This window comes from Rattus norvegicus, chromosome 7, assembly GCF_036323735.1.
Source record: "Rattus norvegicus strain BN/NHsdMcwi chromosome 7, GRCr8, whole genome shotgun sequence".
NCBI classification, from domain to species: domain Eukaryota; kingdom Metazoa; phylum Chordata; class Mammalia; order Rodentia; family Muridae; genus Rattus; species Rattus norvegicus.
The window spans coordinates 107201214-107221226 of NC_086025.1; the positions used below are offsets into that span (position 1 = coordinate 107201214).

Below are 20013 nucleotides of genomic sequence, written 5' to 3' on the forward strand. Positions count from 1 at the left end.
TGAAACCAACTAACTGGCTGTAAGCCCTATATCAATGCTTCACCATTTGCAGAGACATGAGAGCCATATCCCAAAAACTCCCACTTTCTATAAATCCCCAAGAGAGAAAACAGAGAAAGACACTTTTGCAAGACTGGTTTAACAAAAGAAAACTCTGTGTTTAATTGATCAGTGTATAGAAAGGAAATTATAATAACCAAGAACTTATGTAAGTCTCTAAAAATTCCCAGCAGCCTCTGAGAAATGGCAACCAGTAGTGGCTGCCCAGCACAACTAACCCCTGAGATACTCCTGGAAAGTACTCATTCCCTGGCATTATCACCTCTATCAAGGGAGACCTAATTCCATATATTTAAAATAAGTCTAAGGCAGTTTCTATTTTCCTGACTAAACCTGAAAAACTGACTCCATTTATAAAGACCATCTTCTAGACCCCTTAGAGAGAAGCATCTTTAATAAAAGATAAGTGGACAAAGTGTTCAACAGATGTCTCAAGGATCAGTAATGTCTTGCCTTGCAAATCTTTATAGTTCACTACAAAGTCACATAGTAAGACCCTGCCTCAAAAGAAATGAATAAATAATAACCTTTACAGTTCACTACCTCAGTTTATAATGTCTCCTCCCTATTTAGAAACTCAGGCCCAAAGCCAACAATGCCATCCTTGACTCATCTCTTTCTCTCACATTCCCTATTCAACCTTGTCAGCAAATAACATTCTTCCTGCTTAACTGCCTAGCAATTGTTCTTTGATGCAAGTCCACACCCGTACCATAATGAGCCTCTACCTCTGTTCACAGAAATTAATCCAACAGCATCTACTACAGGTAAAGTGACACTTAACAGTTTCCCTTTTACATTTATGCCAGATAATTTTTATCTATTGAATTATCACATTACAACCTGCCAAAATGTTTTATAATTCCAAAAAAAAAAAAAAAACAAAAACAAAAACAAACCACAAGCCATTTCTCAGCATGATGCCTGTTCTTTATTTAAATCCCTGAAAGATTTATATGTTAGGACAGATGTCAAAAAATGACAGGCACACTTAACTTGTACTAACTTGTGTTTTTAAATATGTAATTTTTTTTCATTTTGGGAGGTTTCATTTTGGTGTTTTGAGGTAAAATATCATTCTGTTGCCTAACCTGGTCCCCAAGCAATCCTACTGCCTCAACCTTCTGAGTATCTGGGACTACAGCTGTACATCACTATACATAATAGCTTCACTTTAAATGACACGACGCAAAGATATGACACATTCTCTAGCAAAAAGAAACTGATTTCTTGAACTCTTTAATGACAAAATAATTTGTTTCTCTAGGTCTCATGCACTATGTATGGGATGGGGGGGAGGGGAGAATAAGTATTTTGCCTGCATGTTTGTCTGTGTATCACTTGCACTGCAGAAGCCAGAAAGGGGCCTCAGATCTCAGATCTCAGTTCTGAGAGTCTCCTGCCTGGAAAGGCTGTATCTGGCTGTATTTGGTGGCACACAATTTTAATCCCAGAAGTCAGAAGACAGAGGCAGGGAGACCTTCCAATCTCTGTGAATTCTAGGCCACACAGGGCTACATAGTGAGACACTGTTCAAAAAAAGAAGGGGGCAAGGGGGGCTATATGGAGGAGCTTCAAATGCATATTGATTTTTTTTTTTAAAGTTTGCAAAAGCTATAGACAGTACCATGATTCCATTGTACTGTGAGAAAGACAAGACCAGAGAGATGGTGATCAGGCCTGATGGGAAGGAAGCAATGGACAGACTCAAAGGGACTCTGGAAAGCCATAGTATGATCTTTTAACAAAGGACTGCAAAGGACTCAGTAGCATGGGGATGTAATAATGTGGTGCTCTGCATCTGTTAAAACCCTCACAGCTTAAATTTAAAGGAAAAAAAAAGTATCTGTTTACCTGAGGATCTTGAAGGCAGAATTCCAGACTTGCTCTCTGAAATGGTAAGCTGTGCTAGTGCCAGAATTTATGACCCACCTCCCTAACAGATGAGTGTCTAAGGCAGGCAATTCCATGTGTGTTGCCACATACTGATATGGATGAACAAACATGGCCCACACAGCCCATTAAGACAGCAGAAGGAGCTCACACAGGTCTCTTCTGGACTCTCCCTATATGCTTTCCATTCCTAATTTTATTATGTATCCTTTTGCTATAATAAATGGTATAAAACAATAACCCTGTACCTTCTTAGAACAGTACACAGCCAGTCAAGGCTCATATTTTGAAACCCTAAGGACAAGGGCTTATTTTTCTTTAGCTTTGTGAATACTTCTTCCAAATAATTTAATCTGTGGTGGTTTGGGGGGACCTCCAAATTTTACAATGCTCAGCACTAGACTAATCTCACAATGCAAGGATGTTCATTTAAAATCATTAACTAGGAAGAGTAGTGCATATCCAGGACTCAAGAAGCTCAGACAAAAAGACTACACGGATTGGAAGCCAGCATTGTAAGACGAGTGAGAGCTGTCTCAAAAACAAAACAAACAAACAAACAAAAGACTGCCAGGCATGGTGAGCACTCAGGAGGAAGAGGCAGATGGATCTCTGTGAGTTCCAGCCCGGTCAGGGTCACACGGTGACATCCCGCTTCAAAAAACAAAGTCAAAACATATATTAAAATAAAATGTAATGCAGAGGACTTGATACTACAGCAGGCATGAAACGTGACAATCTAAGGCTGGCTGCAATGTACATGCCACTTTTCATTCTCCCAACACTAAGTATCAAGAATGCTGTTCTCTAAACCACTTATGAGCCCGAAAGGACAGGAAGCTGTACTTACCAACAATGCCCAGCTCCTAGCACTAGAGCCCTTCATAAAATCCTTTAAACTTGATAGACAGATAAGTGGATCAGAAATAGTATGGGGTTTTTTGTTTGTTTTATTTTTAAACAGGAAATTAGGATCAGAAAGATGGTTCAGCAAATAAAGGCAAGCTTGGTGACCTGAGTTCAATTCTGGGAGCCCACATAAAAGGTGGAAGGAATCTACGCCATAAAGTTCTCCTTTGATAGCCACATGTGTGCTATACAGTACATGCCCACAAATACACACAATTAAAGACAAAACAAAGGGAATATATAATGTCTTGTCAATCCCCATATCTCCACAATAATGTGGAAGTTAGTATTGGGAATTAGAGGAAATGGGTTCAGCAACTGACTCCTTATGTTTATTTCTGTCTACTGCCAACAGTAGCCATGATTCCAATCTCCTCTCCACCTTTTCCAGGAAAGCACATTTCACAAACTGTGTCATACCCATCTCACCACTAACAGGTTCTGGCTGAGCTGCAAATGAATAATCAAGACTGTCTGAGCAATTTCCCCTAATTCACATTGTCTTCTCTGGTTATCAGCTGAACTCACAAGAAAGAGCTCTGGACCCTATCCTTAAATTTATTTCCACAATTCTAGACAACATACAGTAATCTGGATACTGGGGGACAAAATAAAACTAGAAAAGTTAGAATGTTTACCTATAAACTAGCAAAAAACAGAGTCCTAGGACAGATGAAATCAAAGACACCAACTCTTTGCCAAACACAAAATCAATCCAGAATTGTCAAAAATAATTTCCACGTAGACAGAATCAACTTAAAGGAAGTTACTTCAGTCCCCTAGCTCAAGTGTATTACTGCCTATAAGTAATGTTTCTTCTTCCATATAGAAAGCAAAATGCAGGGCTGGAGAGATGGCTCAGTGGTTAAGAGCACCCGACTGCTCTTCCAGAGGTCATGAGTTCAATTCCCAGCAACCACATGGTGGCTCACAACCATCTGTAAAGAGATCCGATGCCCTCTTCTGGTGTGTCTGAAGACAGCTACAGTGTACTTACATATAATAAATAAATAAATCTTTAAAAAAAAAAAAAAGAAAGCAAAATGCAAATTAATTTTCCATCGGACTAAGCAGATTGTGAACTTTTTCTAACACTGAAGTCACAACTAAGCCTAAGCCCAAAATCTGGGGATGACATCTGAAATCATACAGGTCTACTGTGACTTCTATGTCATTACCACATGCAATCATTTATTCTCTGTCACTCATGACTCTTTGCCCCAATAGGAGTCTGAGATAGTCCATCTCCAATATCTCCTCCCTAGATTCTACCCCCAGTACGTCAGATATCTCACATTTCTGCAGAAACAGCTTTGATCTGTGTTCCAATCCAGTAACTGAAACTGCTTGTGCCTCAACAACCAGCCAACAGCTGCCCTACTGTCCTGCTCTAATGTAGATACTCACCAAGACATTGCAAACGTGCTGCTTGGTATCTCTCTTCTAACTTAATCCAAAAGATACTATCTCACAGCCATGTAAAAACTTCCTCCCTTCCATGTAAAATCAATCCTCCATTGTCTCTCTAACTAAGGCCTTTTCCTAGAGAACATAACTAGCATTAAACTACACTTAACAGTCTTTATACCCTTTAGCTTTGTCTAATGTTAAGTCACATGCTGAAGATATGACAGTCCAATCAAAGTCCCAAACACCTGGCTGGCCTGAGGTGCCCAAGCTGTGTCCTTTTATCCTTTTACCTTTAAGGGTAGGGGCCCAAAGCGAATTTAAAAAAAAAATTTTTTTTCCTTTAATGCTGCTTGATACTCTCAGGACACAATGTGTATGAGTTTACCTGACAGATTGGGCTGCATACCTATGGCTGTTTCAAATGTAACTGTTTTTTCCTTATAGACATTATTCCAGTATGTCAGGTAAGTACAGCCTAACACCAAGGAAGGTCACATCTCTTCTCTGGCCTCTCTCCTGATGAATCTTGGGGCACAGGAACCCACTTATTCATACACAGTTTTGCTTAAGTTTCAAAGGTTCATGGTTCTAGGACAGAGCATGCCTGACTCAAAGCACCAGTTGACAGTTTCATTCCACAGGTGAAAGAAGTCAGAAGAACTCCATAAACTAGTTACTAAAGAAAGGACTTGGGCTGCCCTGTTGTCCCCTGGACCATTGGAACCTTGACTTTCTTTTCATGGTCAGAGCTTGCACAAACAGGCTTCAAAATCAATCCTCCATTGTCTCCCTAATTAAGGCCTTTTTCTGGACAACATAATTAGAATGCTCCAAGACATATCAGAGCCCAACTTTGCCCCCTTTGTCTTGCTAGCTAAGCCAAAGCAGAGCAGCTACTTACTCTATGAGAATGATGACAAAGTATGGGTCTTCCCCCTTCTCAGGTAGGTAACTGTGACACCTTCCTTATGAGCCCTGTGACTCCAGTACAACCATCCTAACATATAAGCCTGTTCTATCACTCTGGGACCCAAAGTTCCCATCAAAATCAACTGCAAACTGCTCTGATCCTGTCTGATAGAAGCTTCTTCTCAACCCAACACTACTCCAAACATAACTAAAACTTTCAGTCGAAACGCCCAACTTCTCACACCTCCATGTCTTTCCCAATTCCTCTCTCAAGGGGACTAATTTCCCCATATGGCCTAGTCAGTTTCTGTACAGTTCCTGGGCCAAGCATTTTTCACGTCTCTATCTAGGGTTTTTCTGTTGTTGTTTGTTTACCTGTTCTTTTTTTAAGTAGGAATATATGATGATGAGAAAAGAATGTAATAGGCTATGTGCTGCCTATGAAGAATGAGTATCTGCCAAACCTGGAGCCCAGACAGCGCCTCTAGGCTCCCCGAGCACACTGCTGTTAACAGCCACTGCACACATCACACAGCAAAGCATGGAACATGGCCACTAAGCTGCTCTGGTCTCACTCCTTACAGATATACCTTCAGGACAACTGCTGTTCCTGGCACACTCTGCAAACGAATTAACTAACAAACCATACCTCAAGAACAAGCTGGCAAAACCCAACAGAAGATTTATTCTTCTGAATAAATCTTTAGCAGTAAAATACTAAGTGGGGGAAAAAACACTAACTTTATTTACATACCACTTCATATAGTAACTATACAATAATTTCAAAATCTGGCAACATAAATATTGTGCAGAAAAGAACAGAAACCAAATTAACTTACGGAAAGTCAGGCTCCAGGCCAAGAAGTGCTGAAACAACCTGGCAATGATGATACACACTTTTAATCCCAGCACTCAGGAGGCAGAAGCAGGTAGATCTCTGAGTTTGAGACCAGTGGTCAAAGAATGAGTTCCAGTACAGTCAGAACTGCACAGAAAAGGCCTGTCTTTTTCTGGATGGTGTGGGGGGGGCACAGAGAGAGGGAAGGAGGAAGGGAGGGAAGGAGATTGAACAGAACACTTAAACTCAGATCTATAGTTCTCAGAAACACTTTTTCTGGCCATGAGTAATGGCTAACATGTATGACCTCTGTACTTTGGAGATGGAAGCAATTGGATCAGGAGTTCAAGACTAACCTCAGCTAGAGTGAGGCCAGTTTAAGCTACAGGATGAGATTTTAAAAAAATGAGGAATGCTTTTCCTTTTGGTCCTAGTTTCACCTCTGTTGCTGTGAAAGAATATCCTGGGAAAAAGAAACTGAGGGGAGAAAAGGTTTATTCAGTTTACAGTTCCCAGTTACAGTTCTCCAGAAGTCAGGAAGTCAGAGAAGGAATTGCAGTAGTCATAATCAAAGACAAGAGCAGAAAAAGAGAATGAATGCATACTTGCTTATTGCTCAGCTCATTTTCTCTACTCTTACCCAGGCAATGGTGCCACCCACAGTGAGATGGGTCTTCTCACATCAATTAAGAACTGAGACAATCCCCTACAGACATCTCCACAAGTCAACCTCAGCCAGACCATCCCTTGCTGAGACTTTTGACTGTATCAAATAAATAAAACTACTCAACACATTGTTACAGATCTGCCTCTCTCTACAAACTATAATGAAGCATGATGTCTTCAATTACTATTGTCTGACATGGGAGTAAGGTGGGATTTAATTTCTAACCCATTACTTAACAAAATTTTCAAGTTAATGCTACTTTTTATGGGGAGTCATACAATGGATACTCCTAGGCTATAGCTTTAGAATAACAACAAACTAAATATTTTATGTCTTTTCTTTTTTTGTAAGCATTAGTCCTTGAGAAATCAACAAAGATTAAACAGCTTAATTAACAAATGCCACTGAAAGGCAAGACAGCTGCACCCACAGCATGACCCTCACATGCCAGCTAAGCTGACACAATGCCAGCTGAGGGAATCAACTTTTGAGCTTCTGTACAGGTAGGACAGAGTCCAAAAGCCAACAGGGCATATTAACACCTCAGCCTCAGCCAGGGAAATGCACACTTTCAGGAGCAGATAAAAATATAAGAAAAACTCTTAACTTAAAACAACTAACAAGTGCTTTTGCACAGTAGCTATATGGAGTGTTGTCTATTCCAGAGCTGCAAACCACTACCTGCAGGCCAACCCAGGCTCACTTGACTCAGTACAACCCATAGTTATTAAGACTTTGCAAGACTAAAGGAATGATGATAGCGTGTCATTCACGTGAAAATTACATGGAATTTACATTTCAGAGTTCAGGAATGAATCTGGTTGCTCACAATCAGCTCATTCCTTTATTAGCACCCTTCTGCTAGGTACTGGTGATACAGGTAGTCTATGGTCTGAAAAGCCTGAAATATTCATTGTGTGGCCTTTCACACAGGCAGTCTATTAACCTACAGCACAACTAGGAACATAAGCTGACACAGCTTCCTTCCTCTGAGTTTTCAAGAATTGAGATTGATTAGAGAAATTGATTCATTTTTAGGGCCAGGTGTGGTGGCGCATCCTTTAATCCTAGCACTCAAGAGGCAGAGACAGGTGGATCTCTGTATTGAAGGCCAGTCTAATCAACATCGTGAAGCCCTATCTCAAAACAAAAAAAAGACTTATTTTATGTATATAAGTGTTTAACCTGCATATATGTATGTGCTGCACATAAGTCCCTCATGCCTGAAAAAAACAGAAGAGGTCATTAGATCCCTTGAAACTGAAGTTACTGACAATTATAAACCAACATGTGGGTGCTGAGAATCAAACCTAGGTTTTGGGAGTAGTATTTGGTTTTGGCTTTTAGATTTTGAGACAGGGTCTGGCTATGTAGCTGTGACTGATCTGGAACTCAGTATATAAACCAGGCTGACTTTGAACATACAGAGGTTTACCTGCCTTTGCCTCCTAAATGCTGGGATTAATGGTATTCATCACTACACCCAGCCAAGCTGGTTTAGTTTTAAATCAAATATGAAGGGGTGAAATAAGCTAGAAAGACTAGGGAAATAATAACCAGGGAAAGGAATCTCTCATCTTGGAAACTGCTTAAGTCTCTTGTCTGTTCAAAGTCAAGAACGCCAGTACAATGAAATTTGCCCACATAAAGCCTGGTGTGACAGCAAAGCATTTACCTATTTATTATCCCAGAACTTTGGGAAGCAGAAGCAGGACCATCATCAGTTCACTTTGAATGGAAACATTTCAACTCCCTCTTGACCCACAGTTTACCTTCTCTTTAAACTCCCACCCACTGTACCTTAGAAACAGCTCTAGAACTTTACTGGAAAAAGGGAAAGAGGGGCACTTTAGAAATTCTTATTAAATTATGTAACCACAAATGTTGTATGGCTATTACAACAGTAGGGGCAGCTCTCTTGAGAAGCACACACTCACATTTAGGTGTGTTGGTCTCCTCTGTTGTTTCTTTAAAAACTCCAACTCTACTTGGTACAGACTCCTGAAATTCTCTGCCTGTGTATGGTCAAGAGAGCGGTTTCACTTGAAACTGCAGATCCCTGAAAGAACTACATGGCCACTAAGAAGCATGGAGCTATGCCCCTGACACTTCTGCAACCAACAACAGGGAAGGGAAGGGCACCAAACAAGACCCTAGCTAAAGCTCCAAATCTGTTTAGGGACCCACTGACAGTTCTGGGTGCCCATTAAGACTCTGTGTGCCCAGTGGTTCAATTTTCCCCCTCTCCTTTCTAAAGAAAGGTGTTGTTGATTTACTGTGTCTCATTTTAACAGGAGTACCAATGTTATAGCATGTATGTTCTCAAAGCAAGCTCCTCTGCTATATATCTAAGCATCAACCCGAATCAACACAAAGAGCCAGCAATATGGCTGTAAATAGGAAGGATGGCCGAAGGTGATGAAACCACGGAAAGTAAGTTACAACATTCTAGGGTCTTTGTGCGATATGGGGAGAAGACCAGTCTTATGTATCCCAGGCTAGCCTGGAAGAATGCAAACAGGCCACTCTCTTTGAGCTGCAATTCAACAGACAGACAAAGATGTACAGATTATTGTATACTCTGAAAATGTTTAATGTAAACATTTATTTTTAATAACTGTTATCTTTTGAGAGCCACTAGGCTAAGCACTATACCATTCTGAAGTATGACACACACTGTATCATTTAATTCTCTCAACAAATAGCCTAGGGCTCTATTATTTGGCCCAATTAACTTACAAGGAAATGTGAGAAAAATCAACAACTGAACCCAAGATCAAGGGCTGCAAGATTGAGCCCTTTATCAAAGCATCCCCAATGGTTACTCCACTTCCAAACATATTCCCCTCAAGACCTTTGCCTTTGACAGAAATCTTGCTATTCACAAGGTGGACTCACAAGCCAATGGCTCTGGCACTGCTCTAGCTATATCCTCACTGCTGCAATAAAAACCATGCCACTGAAAGAAAAGCCAGATACTTCCATAAACAGGCCGAATTGGAGCCTCAAATGAAATAAGATCTACAAGAGTTATATGTACATGCACGTTAAAATTTGAAAATCCTAGTTCAGCACCTGTACATGCTATCTTGAGATGTTTCTCCAGTTCAAATGCATATCCTTGTACAGAGCCTCCTACTTGTTGCTTGCTGAGATCCCAAACCTAAAGGTACACCAGGACCAACAGCTACTCCCTGGGTTCCCCAGGGAGCAACCTAGCTTTTCTTCTGTTCTCAGTCTGCTCCTTTATTACCTCTTTACAGAATCTAAACCACAATCCAGCTTTCTGAACCCTCCTTCAGACTAAAAGACAACTAGGCAATTAGGAATGTCCCAAGTTCCTTAGAATGGGAAAGTACAGTAGCCACCAAGAGCAGAAGGGACAGTAGAGAGTGCTTCTGTTTGGCTCTCGGCTCTTAACAACTAAAGAATAATCCCAAAATTGGGGGTGCATGTGTTATAGAGTCTCTAACACATCCCTAGCAACCACAATAGGATACTACCAAGCAATAGGATATATTACATGTGTAATCAGAGGTCTTTAGCTTTCCTGTGAGAAGTTTGTGCTTCTGCTGCTTCTGGGTTATTAGAAGCTTAACTGGAGATGCATCAGCCAATCTGTACACAGACACCAACACCTAGGCTTGCCCTTGCTCTATCTCCCCATTCTTCCTCTTAACCAGGCTATTCTCCCCTTGGCCCCTCCAAGTGGGTAGTATGGATTTTCTGCCAGCCAAAGCACTGCAGTACACCCTAAAGCTGGGACTTAAGGGACAAATCAATATAAACGGAACATGTTTTCCCATCTTTCATGACTGATTAGCATTTGTAAGTGAAATACACACACACGCACGCACGCACACACACACTTGCAAGCATGATAATCCACAAAGAGGCAGGCAGATCTCCATATTTGAGGCCAGACTAGTATACATAGTGAGTTCCAGGCCTGCCAGGAGAGAGACCTTATCTCAAAGCAGAACACTGACAATGGTGTGCTAATGGACACACCACAGCTTCAGTCACCATCTTTATCCCTGGGCCTCAAAAGAGTCCCCAAAACCACTTAAAATTCATAGCTTACCTTACATCATAAACAATAAACAAAATAATAAATAACTCAAAGTAATAATAACAAGATGGTTCAGTGAGTAAAAACTGACAACCTTGATTGGATCACAGAACACAGTTAAGGTAAAAGGAAGAGATCCAACTCCGCAAAGTTTCCTCTAACTTCCACATGAGCACACATGTGCTCTCCCACATACAATTGTTTAAATTAATTCAAAATGAACTAAACCAAATGTCAAACTAAAACTCTTTCAACTCCTATGAAGGTAGGGGAACCTTTGTGAACTAGAATTGAGCAATTCTTGGCTATTTACAACCAAAAAAGAAAAAAATCTATAAGCTAGACACGGAAAGCACATACCTGTAATCCCAGCACTCAGAAGGCAGAGGCAGGAGGTAAACTGGCCTACATAATGAGCTACAGGCTAGCCAGAGCTACATGTCTAGATATTGTCTGGGGTCGGGTAAGCCCAGTACTCAGATTCAGAAAAGAGAAATCAGTGTTGGAGACTAACCTGAGTAAGTGCAAAATAAGTAAGGGCTAGGAATATAGCTTTGTGGAGAAAGAAAGGGAAGGCAAAGAAGAAAGGAAGAGAGAGTAAGAGAAGGGAAAAGATCAAAAGGGGGAATAGAGGAAAAGCCAGAATCCCAAGCATGCCTGGTTGCAGTGTTTCCAGGCCTACCTAGACTACAGCCTATGAGGCCATCTCACTAACTGTAAGTTAGGTTTTTGTTTGTTTGTTGTTGTTGTTTATGATGTAAGGTAAAAACAACAGAAGGACAAAAATTAATTGGGTCCCTTCTTTATACTATACACCAAAATCAATTCCAAAGCAATTATAAATTTAGACATGAAAAGCACAATTATACATCATTTATAAAGTAAAAGTTTTGTTTATGCCCTCAGTTAGAGAAATCTACAGAAAAATGCTGAGAAGCTAAACTCCAATAAACCTAACTTCATTTCACCCAAAAGCAGCAAAAATGGCTCAATGAAAATAAGCTACAGAGAATGTACATGCATAGAATACTCAAAAACAATCATGATTCCAGTTCCAGAGGGACCCAACACCCTCATACAGACATACATGCAAGCAAAACACCAATGCACATTAAAGGGAAAAAAAAAAAAAAAAACAAGGAAAAGACAAAACTCAGGCAGTGGTGACACATATCCTTGATCCCAGAACTCTAGAGGCAGAGGCAACTGGATCTCTGAGTTCAAGGCCAACCTGATCTACAAAGTGAGTACAGTCAGGGCTACACAGAAAAACACTGTCGCAAAAGAAACAAACAAAAACAAAGGGGAAAAAGAGAAAGAGGGACGAGGGAGGAGGAGGAAGAGAAGATAGGAACCAATTGAAAACATGGGCCAAGTGGCCAGCAAATGCATAAAAAGACTCATCATTATCAGGAAAGGACTATTTAAAGCCCCAGAGCAGTAACACTACAGAAACCCACCAAGAGTGCAGAAGAAAGGCCAGCCAGGAACAGAGAAGAGATCAGGGAAGAATGGTCAGTGGGAGAAAGGAACTTAAGCACAGAGCCACTAACTCAAAGTTATTAAAAAGCTCTCTGGGGGCATTCTGAGAATACGTACAGGGGCCACTGGCTACTACTGACTCTAAAAACTTCAACTTCACTGAATCAATTTAGACAGAAAACCATTGTTCCAGATGTGTTTCTCTGGCTAACCCATTTCTGTTATTTTTGCTTTCACAGTTGATGAGAGAGAAGAACAGGCATTTCATATCTCACCCATTGTTTGAATTTGAAATTGCATGACCATTGTCTCTGCTCCTTCTCCACCTCTGCAACTACCTTGATATTCTAAAAAGTCACTTAGAACAAAGTCATCTAGTCTTTCTGATAGACTCCCTCCAGAGAGAGGTCTTTTGCAGACCAGCTTACCATTGCTCTCTTTATCTTTATTCTCCAAGGACCAACACACTGACACAGTGCATGAGGAAGCTCTGAAGCACTGAAGAGCACTGAAGAATAACAGAGTCCCTGCCACTGAGCTTGCCACAGCCCCTTCAATAGACGCACTTAATTCTATATAGGGCATACAAATAAAGGCAAACCACTTATTTTCATCTTTGCAGATTGTTTACCTTTCATTTAGCATTTTATCTCAAAAGAGGTGACATGTGGCCAAAATGCCAAAGAAAATATACTAAACCAAATGTGCCTGAAATCTCAGCATTGAAAATAGGAAGATAGGTGACACAGGGGAAGAAAGGGGGAGGAGAAGGAGGAAGGTAAGAGGGGACAAAGGAAAAGGAAAGATGGATGGATGATTTAATTAAATATACATATTAATTCAATGCTAAGCCTAAAATCAATTTATACAATACTGCTTCATTAGTCACCCAAAGGCTTGGCAATCACCCTGACTTAGTAAATGCTACCCAAGCTTTTGGACCAAAACGAAACCACTAGGGAACTTAAAACTTTGCCTTAAGCACCAACATGTACATTCTATCCTATGTGCCAAAGCCACACACCCAGGAACCACACACACTGTTCTTTCTATGCAAAATGTTTGTTTAAATTCCAAACCAAGACCAAAAGACTTAAGTGGTCTCGGTATAAAACGTAATAAATTAAAAAGTAGTTGAGGTGTTCTCAAGATTCTGAGAAATGGGGTTGGGGATTTAGCTCAGTGGTAGAGCACTTGCCTAGCAAGCGCAAGGCCCTGGGTTCAGTCCCCAGCTCCGGGAAAAAAAAAAAAAAGATTCTGAGAAATACTAAAAACAGCCAAGACTCTGAAAAAATGAGAGCAAACTCATTGGCATACATACATCTCAAATAAGGACCAGCATTTCAAACTGCTCTAAAGCTGCAGTTCACAAACTTATTATCCATCTGAGCTCCCAGACAGCAAGCTCAAGCAAGTTAGAGAGTACTTCATGATCTGACAAGATTCTAGGTGAAGGTAATATTTCCTGCAGTCACCACTTGAAATCAATAAAGACCTAGAAGGGGCTGGAATTCTCACCTTTTGACTTTTCACTGCATAGCAGAGCAAGGCTAAGGGAGGCCCTGACTGACAAAGAGCAGACAAAAAAATCAGCAACAGATTCTGTACTACTCAAATGCTAGTTTCTCTTACCAAAGGACACTGTCACCTGTGACTCAAAACGTTGCACCTGGATAGCATCCGTGCAGTAAAAAACTGTGAGCAAGGTCACAGCACACTTGTATAACATGTAACTACCACTTTCTTGTACATGGCTTTAGGATATGTCAAGCCCTTATAAAAACATCCAGTTAACACAGACTGTCCTAGAGCTTCTGGCATTACAGGTCCTTTTTTTTTTTTTTTTTTCATTTTATTTTCTGAAGTGCCAAGGATTGAACTCAAGCCCTTGCACACACTAGGAAAGTGCTTTATTACTGACCTAGACTCTCAGCATGGATCCTTTCTAAATCCCACTTACTTTGCATTACTTTGAACAACTGTTTCCCTCGAACCTGAGTTGAATCCTAATATGTAAGACTAATTCCTATAAAACCGATTTCTATGAAAAAAGAAACTCAAAACTGTCAAATGTCACAGAAGCATCTTTTCTGATCCCAGTAGCCTGAGTGACCCAATTCTACAATAATTAATACACCTAGGTTCTTCCTGTCATTCATTCAAAAAGACTATGTGACAGAAAACTGGGAGTACAATGGGAAATAAAAGGGCACTTCTGTCCTTTTGGAAGACACTGAATCCTCTAATAACATAGAACACACAAAACTGTTAACAAAGATGATCATATGGCACTTTGGTCAAGTAAAAGTAAAAACTGTAAGTACCTACAGCAGAATCCAAGATACAAGATGAAAGAAATTTTAACAAAAACTGTGTCAGAAAGGAAATCCCAGACACAGACAACCCACAAGCAGAACTTCTGAGGTCCTTTTGAGGCTGGGTTTTGGTACAGTGGCCTCAAATAATGGAACAGAGAGTAAGTCTTAAAAACAGGATGGAAAATTCCAGATTCATAGAATGAATGAATATACCTCAGAAATCTTTATTTTTTTATTGTTTCAGAAATCTTTATACCAGTGGTTCTCAACCTATGGGTCATGATCCTCGAGAGGTCAAATATCAGATATGCTGTATATAACATTTAATCATGATTCATAACAGCAAAATTACAGCTATAAAGTAGCAACAAAATAATTTTATGGTTGGGGGAGGTCACCACAACATGAGGAAGAACTGTATTAAAGAGTTTCAACATTAAAATGTTGAGAACCACTGCTTTACAGGAACACAGTTTGTTAGAAATTATAATTTCCAACCAGGCAGTGGAAATAACAATCTTTAATTCCAGCACTCTAGAGGCAGAGGCAGGTGATGTCTGAATTCAAGGCCATCCTCCTAATCTACAGAATTTGTTCCAGGACAGCCAGGGCTACACAGAGAAACCCTGTTTCCAAAGAAAGAAATTATAATTTCCACCTGGTCTACTCAGAAATTCTAGGACCGCCAGGGCACACAAAGAAACCTGATCTTAAAAAAAAAAAATCAAAAAGAAATGATAATTTCCAGGGATTACTACACAGGGAGCTCATGCCTCTGAGAGAAACAGTTTTTCTGCTTTCCATAAACTGTTCCCCTTACACACAATAACCCAAGAAAAATCACCCACAGAAAGCCCTGAGACTGTGTCAGCTACTAAAGCAAATAAGCATCATCAAGTACTGCCCCACTCTTATGTATCTGCATTTAACTAGTTCTTTTTTTTAATGGTTTTTAAAAAGATTTATTTAATGCGAGTGAATACACTGTATCTGTCTTCAGACAAACCAGAAGAGGGCATCGAATCCCATTATGGATGGTTGTGAGCCACCATGTGGTTGCTGGTATTTGAACTCAGGACCTCTGGAAGAGCAGCCAGTGCTCTTAACCTCTGAGCCATCTCTCCAGTCCTACTTAACTCTTAACTAACTCCAAATAACCAAAACTTTGATATAGTCAATGGTTAGTCTATATTGCGCTGTTTAAGTCAGAAGCTCAGGTCCTGAAAGTGCCAAGACACGAATCTACTTATCTAAACTTCCCAGGTACTGTCACTTACATTCTGAAAACCAGCTAAGCTTTGTCCAGTCCCACAGGCCCTGGGTGGCTAGTTCCCTCCAGAGCTCCCAATATGGGCCAAGCAACCCCACAAATTACTCTTAACTTCAACGCCCAGTCTTCTGTATACTGGGGAGGGTACAGCACCTGCAGCCCAACAGTTCTCATAGGAATAGAAGATTGAAGCAAAACCCCCATTCAGGGTTGGGAAGGAAGGGAAACTGCCAGGTTTCACAAGACAGTGATGCACACAGGGGCCCAATGATAAGATCACTCCCCTATTATAAGTTGATTCCAGTCATTTTCTTTCCAGCAAGTGGAAATATACATCAATAAGTTATGCATAGAACTACTTTAATTAATTTTAAGGTGGTAAGGAAACATCGTCATGTCCATAAACTCTGGTCAACACCAGTAATGCTCTCCAGGCTTCTCGCTCCAGCAGCACACTCACACAAATTCTATTTCCTACTTCAAAGATTGCAAATTAGATACACCACTATCCACTAAACTCCACTTAAACTGAAAGCTGAGCCATACAGACTTCTTTGAATTATATTTCCATACTAGAGCCCACTAAAAATAAAATTTTTTAAATATTATAGATTATAGGCTTTATAATCAGCAGTGCCTTTAAGGGGTTTTAAATACGATCTAGCATAATTCCTAGAAATTAGTACCAGAAACTGGGATATATAAATTTCATTTCTTGTACATGAGGCTCCTTTTCTTTGGTAGTCATAAACTTTTGCCAAAATGATGTAGAGGAACAAAGCCAAAAAGGCTCAAATATCCACTATTAATACAGTTCAGAGAGAGTGGTCAAACACACCTTCTCAATGTCGTCTACTGAGACCAGTGAGTCTCAGGGGACCAAGAGGAGCCTGGCAGCTGCACTCTTAAGTACCCTGGAGTATATCACTACCAACACACACACACACACACACACACACACACACACACACACAGTCATTAACTTTGCCAGTCTTGTAAATTTCTTGAACTTAAGTAATTCTAAAAGCACCAGTAAAAGATTCCAGTAACAATTTATTGCTGATTATTTAAGGAATCTTAGTAGAGGAAATGGTAATGAAAATATGTTTTCAAAGTGACAGACTCCAAGATTTAAAGCAAAGTCCACAGAAACCATAACTGTCTGATAATTTTGATCTTTGCAGTGCTAGGGCTCAAGTCCAGAGCTTCATGAACACTCGATACCATTGAGCCACACTTCCAACATGCTTCTCCAATTTTGACTATCACCACTATCACCACCACCACCACCACCACCACCACCACCACCACCACCACCACCAACAACAACAACAACAACAAACTTCAAATATTACTGCAGCAAACCTTTTCATGTGGGCTAGTAAAATAGTACCACAGGAAATAACATTTGTCTGTTATAAATCCAGCAACTTAAGTTCAAAATCTGGTAGAAGGCAAGAAGCAACTGCACAAAGTTCCTCTGACCTCCACACTTGAACTGTGGTACACACCAACTTGCACACATATCACACACACACACACACACACACACACACACACACACAAATCATGAAAAACAAGTGATCCAGGTAAAAATCCATCTAAACTGAAAATGTCTATTCCAAACTAAAAAGATTTGCACAATATATGAACATGTTGAATCACATCTTTTGAAACTCATTTTTAATTATTTTCTCAAAATTAAGACACAAAGGGGGACGGTCTCAAAATTTCTATGAACAAAGTTCCCACTTCTCTTACTCAAATTAACATTCCAAGAAAGGGCAATGATTTTGAAACTAGTTTTATTACATTATACAGTGTAATATAAACTCCCTTCTTCCACATAATCATTTTAAAACAACTAGGTTTAACACCGCTGTCTTTTTCCCCCCTTCGGGGTGGGGGTGGGGGGGTGCCACTGATCAAATTTGGAGACTTTCACTTAGCACACAAAGAGCTAACTCCCCAGCCTACAAATGTCTTTAAGATACTTCTCCAAATTCCTACCGAGAAGAGTTATCTAACCAGCTCCAGAACAGGGTTTTGAGGACTGAGGGATTATGTAATTTCCAACAACAGGATTAGAGCTCCAAACTACTTCACATACCCCGCTTCCTCCATGCTGCCTCCTCCCACTCTTCACAGCTACAGCTGGAACTCCACCCCCAACACTTCCTTGTTTAGTGGGCTGCCAGCCTCAAAAACAGTAGGTCCCATCTACTCTAGTTTGCCACCGCACTCCTGGCCCTATACTATGGATTTTGAGACAAAAGGACTTACCTGTCCACGCATCATCTCTGTATAATCCACACAATCCTAAAAGCTGTGACTTGTGGGCGCCCCCCAAACAGAGACCACCTTTGTCTGTAAATCACGAATAAGTTAGATTATACGTCAATGTTCCTAATAAAATTCTTTCCAGGAAAATGTACTCCTATAGCCTTTTAATAAGCTCAAGTGTCTAGAAAGGAGGCCAGGGATCAGCCCGCCTACGACAGCCACAAATATAAAACAACTAAATTGATAATGATATTGGGAATCATGTCCACGTCCCTTAAAGTTTCCTGTTAAGACTGGGGGCGTGGCTTTGTGGCCCAGCACTAACCACGTGGGAAGCCGTGGGTTTCATCCCCAGGAAAAAAAAGTTCATGTTTAAATACTTAAATACTACATGAAACTCAACAGTATCACTGAATGGAAATATTATCTATAGTGTACCTCCACAAAAATACGTAGAATGCTAATGCTATATGAACTACCTCGTTTAACGTCTGCATTCACAATACTTCTGTCCCAGGTCACTGCTCAGAGAGACCTGTCTTTCAAAGGAGACTTTTCATTCCTCCTTTTATAAATATACACCCACACTGACACACACACACACACACACACAGATAGACAGAGACTGTGAGGCGCTGGTATTTCACTACAAGTAGTAATAACCTATAACCACAACCACGATAAAGCTTTCATCCTAAATAGAAATGCCAGCACTGGTCAGGATTTAAAACGAACCCGCAAACTCTTGCTGTGCCTTCAGCTCCAACCTATTTCAACCAGTTCCCATAATCATTACAGTATTGCTATTATCTTGGTCCCACTGCCAAACACCCAGCTGCAGTCTAACTATGCAAGAATGAGACACTGTTGAAATAGCTTTCAAAAAGAGCAACTTTCTCCTCAGTGAATTTCTCCGCAAAAACCTTACAATTAACCGACACAAGTGCGCACACAGACACCCTCACTCCTCAGAGCGGTGCCACAAAAGCAGCCGGCGAGGACCGGCGGGGACAGGCAGCGCGCCGTGGCGGGGCTGGGTCGGGGCGGAGGGAACTTGGACAGCACAATGACTCCCGGGTTCGTGCGCTCGCACTGGAAGCCCCGCGCCGGCCACCCCGCGGCTGCTCGGCACTCCGCCTGCCACCTCTTTTGTTTTTCGGCTTTTGGGCCTCCGGGTCCCCGCCGCGCCCGCCCCGCCGCCCCAGACCCCGCGGCCTCTCGCGCCCCAGCCCCGCGGCCTCCTCAGCCCTCGGGGCCGGGCCTGACGAGGAGCGAGGCCGGGGCGCGGTGGGGGCCGTGTCCGCCAAAGCCCGCACCGCGGCCCGCGCCGCCCAACGCCCTGAGCCCGCGGCCCGCGCCCCGCACTCACCGGCCGCCTCTAGGCGCGCGAGGCTGAGGCGGACAGACGGCAGCGGGGCGGCGCCGGCACCGGCGGCCGCGCTCTCTCCCACGCGCACGCCCGGCGCACGGCGGTCCGGCCGGCGGCGGTAGCGGTGGCGGCGGGCTCGCGCCCTCGGGCCGTGCTGAGTCGGCGCGGGCCCGCGCGTGCGCCGTGGCTGGGGAGCGCGCGCCCACACCTCGCGGCGCGCGACGCCTCACCTCAGCGCGGAGCTCTACGCCTGCGCGATGCGACCGCGCTTGCGCAGAGTAGTCCGGCGCGCCCGGCTCCTAGAGAAGTGTATCCCAGCTGTGCGGGCGTGGCGACGTCCGCGGATAGCGCTGTTCCGGGATGACGAGGTGGCCCCTGTGGCTGCCGCAGGGTCTGCCGACTAGGCCTGGGTCCCACACGGTCACAGGAGCTCCTCCGCCGCACACACGCCCGCCCTGATGGTCTCCAGACTTCACCGCTCAAATAGAGGTTCATGGGCTTTCTGTAGATGGGGAAACAGAGGCACAGAGAGT

At 42.0% G+C, this 20013-nt stretch overlaps 1 protein-coding gene across 14 annotated transcripts in view; it reads right to left on the reverse strand.

The window, feature by feature from the left end:
• Positions 1-19652, reverse strand: part of Ptk2 (protein tyrosine kinase 2) — a 205136-nt gene extending 185484 nt beyond the window's left edge. For 7 of the 14 annotated variants that reach the window (XM_063263045.1, XM_063263051.1, XM_063263050.1 and 4 more), the window contains exon 1: positions 19481-19649. The gene's annotated coding sequence lies outside the window, so the exon portion shown is untranslated. Of the gene's footprint in view, positions 1-18111; positions 19374-19480 lie in introns of those variants that run through there. The other 7 variants (XR_010052943.1, XR_005486550.2, XM_063263046.1 and 4 more) reach the window with 5 other exon arrangements.
• Positions 19653-20013: the final 361 nt, after the last annotated feature.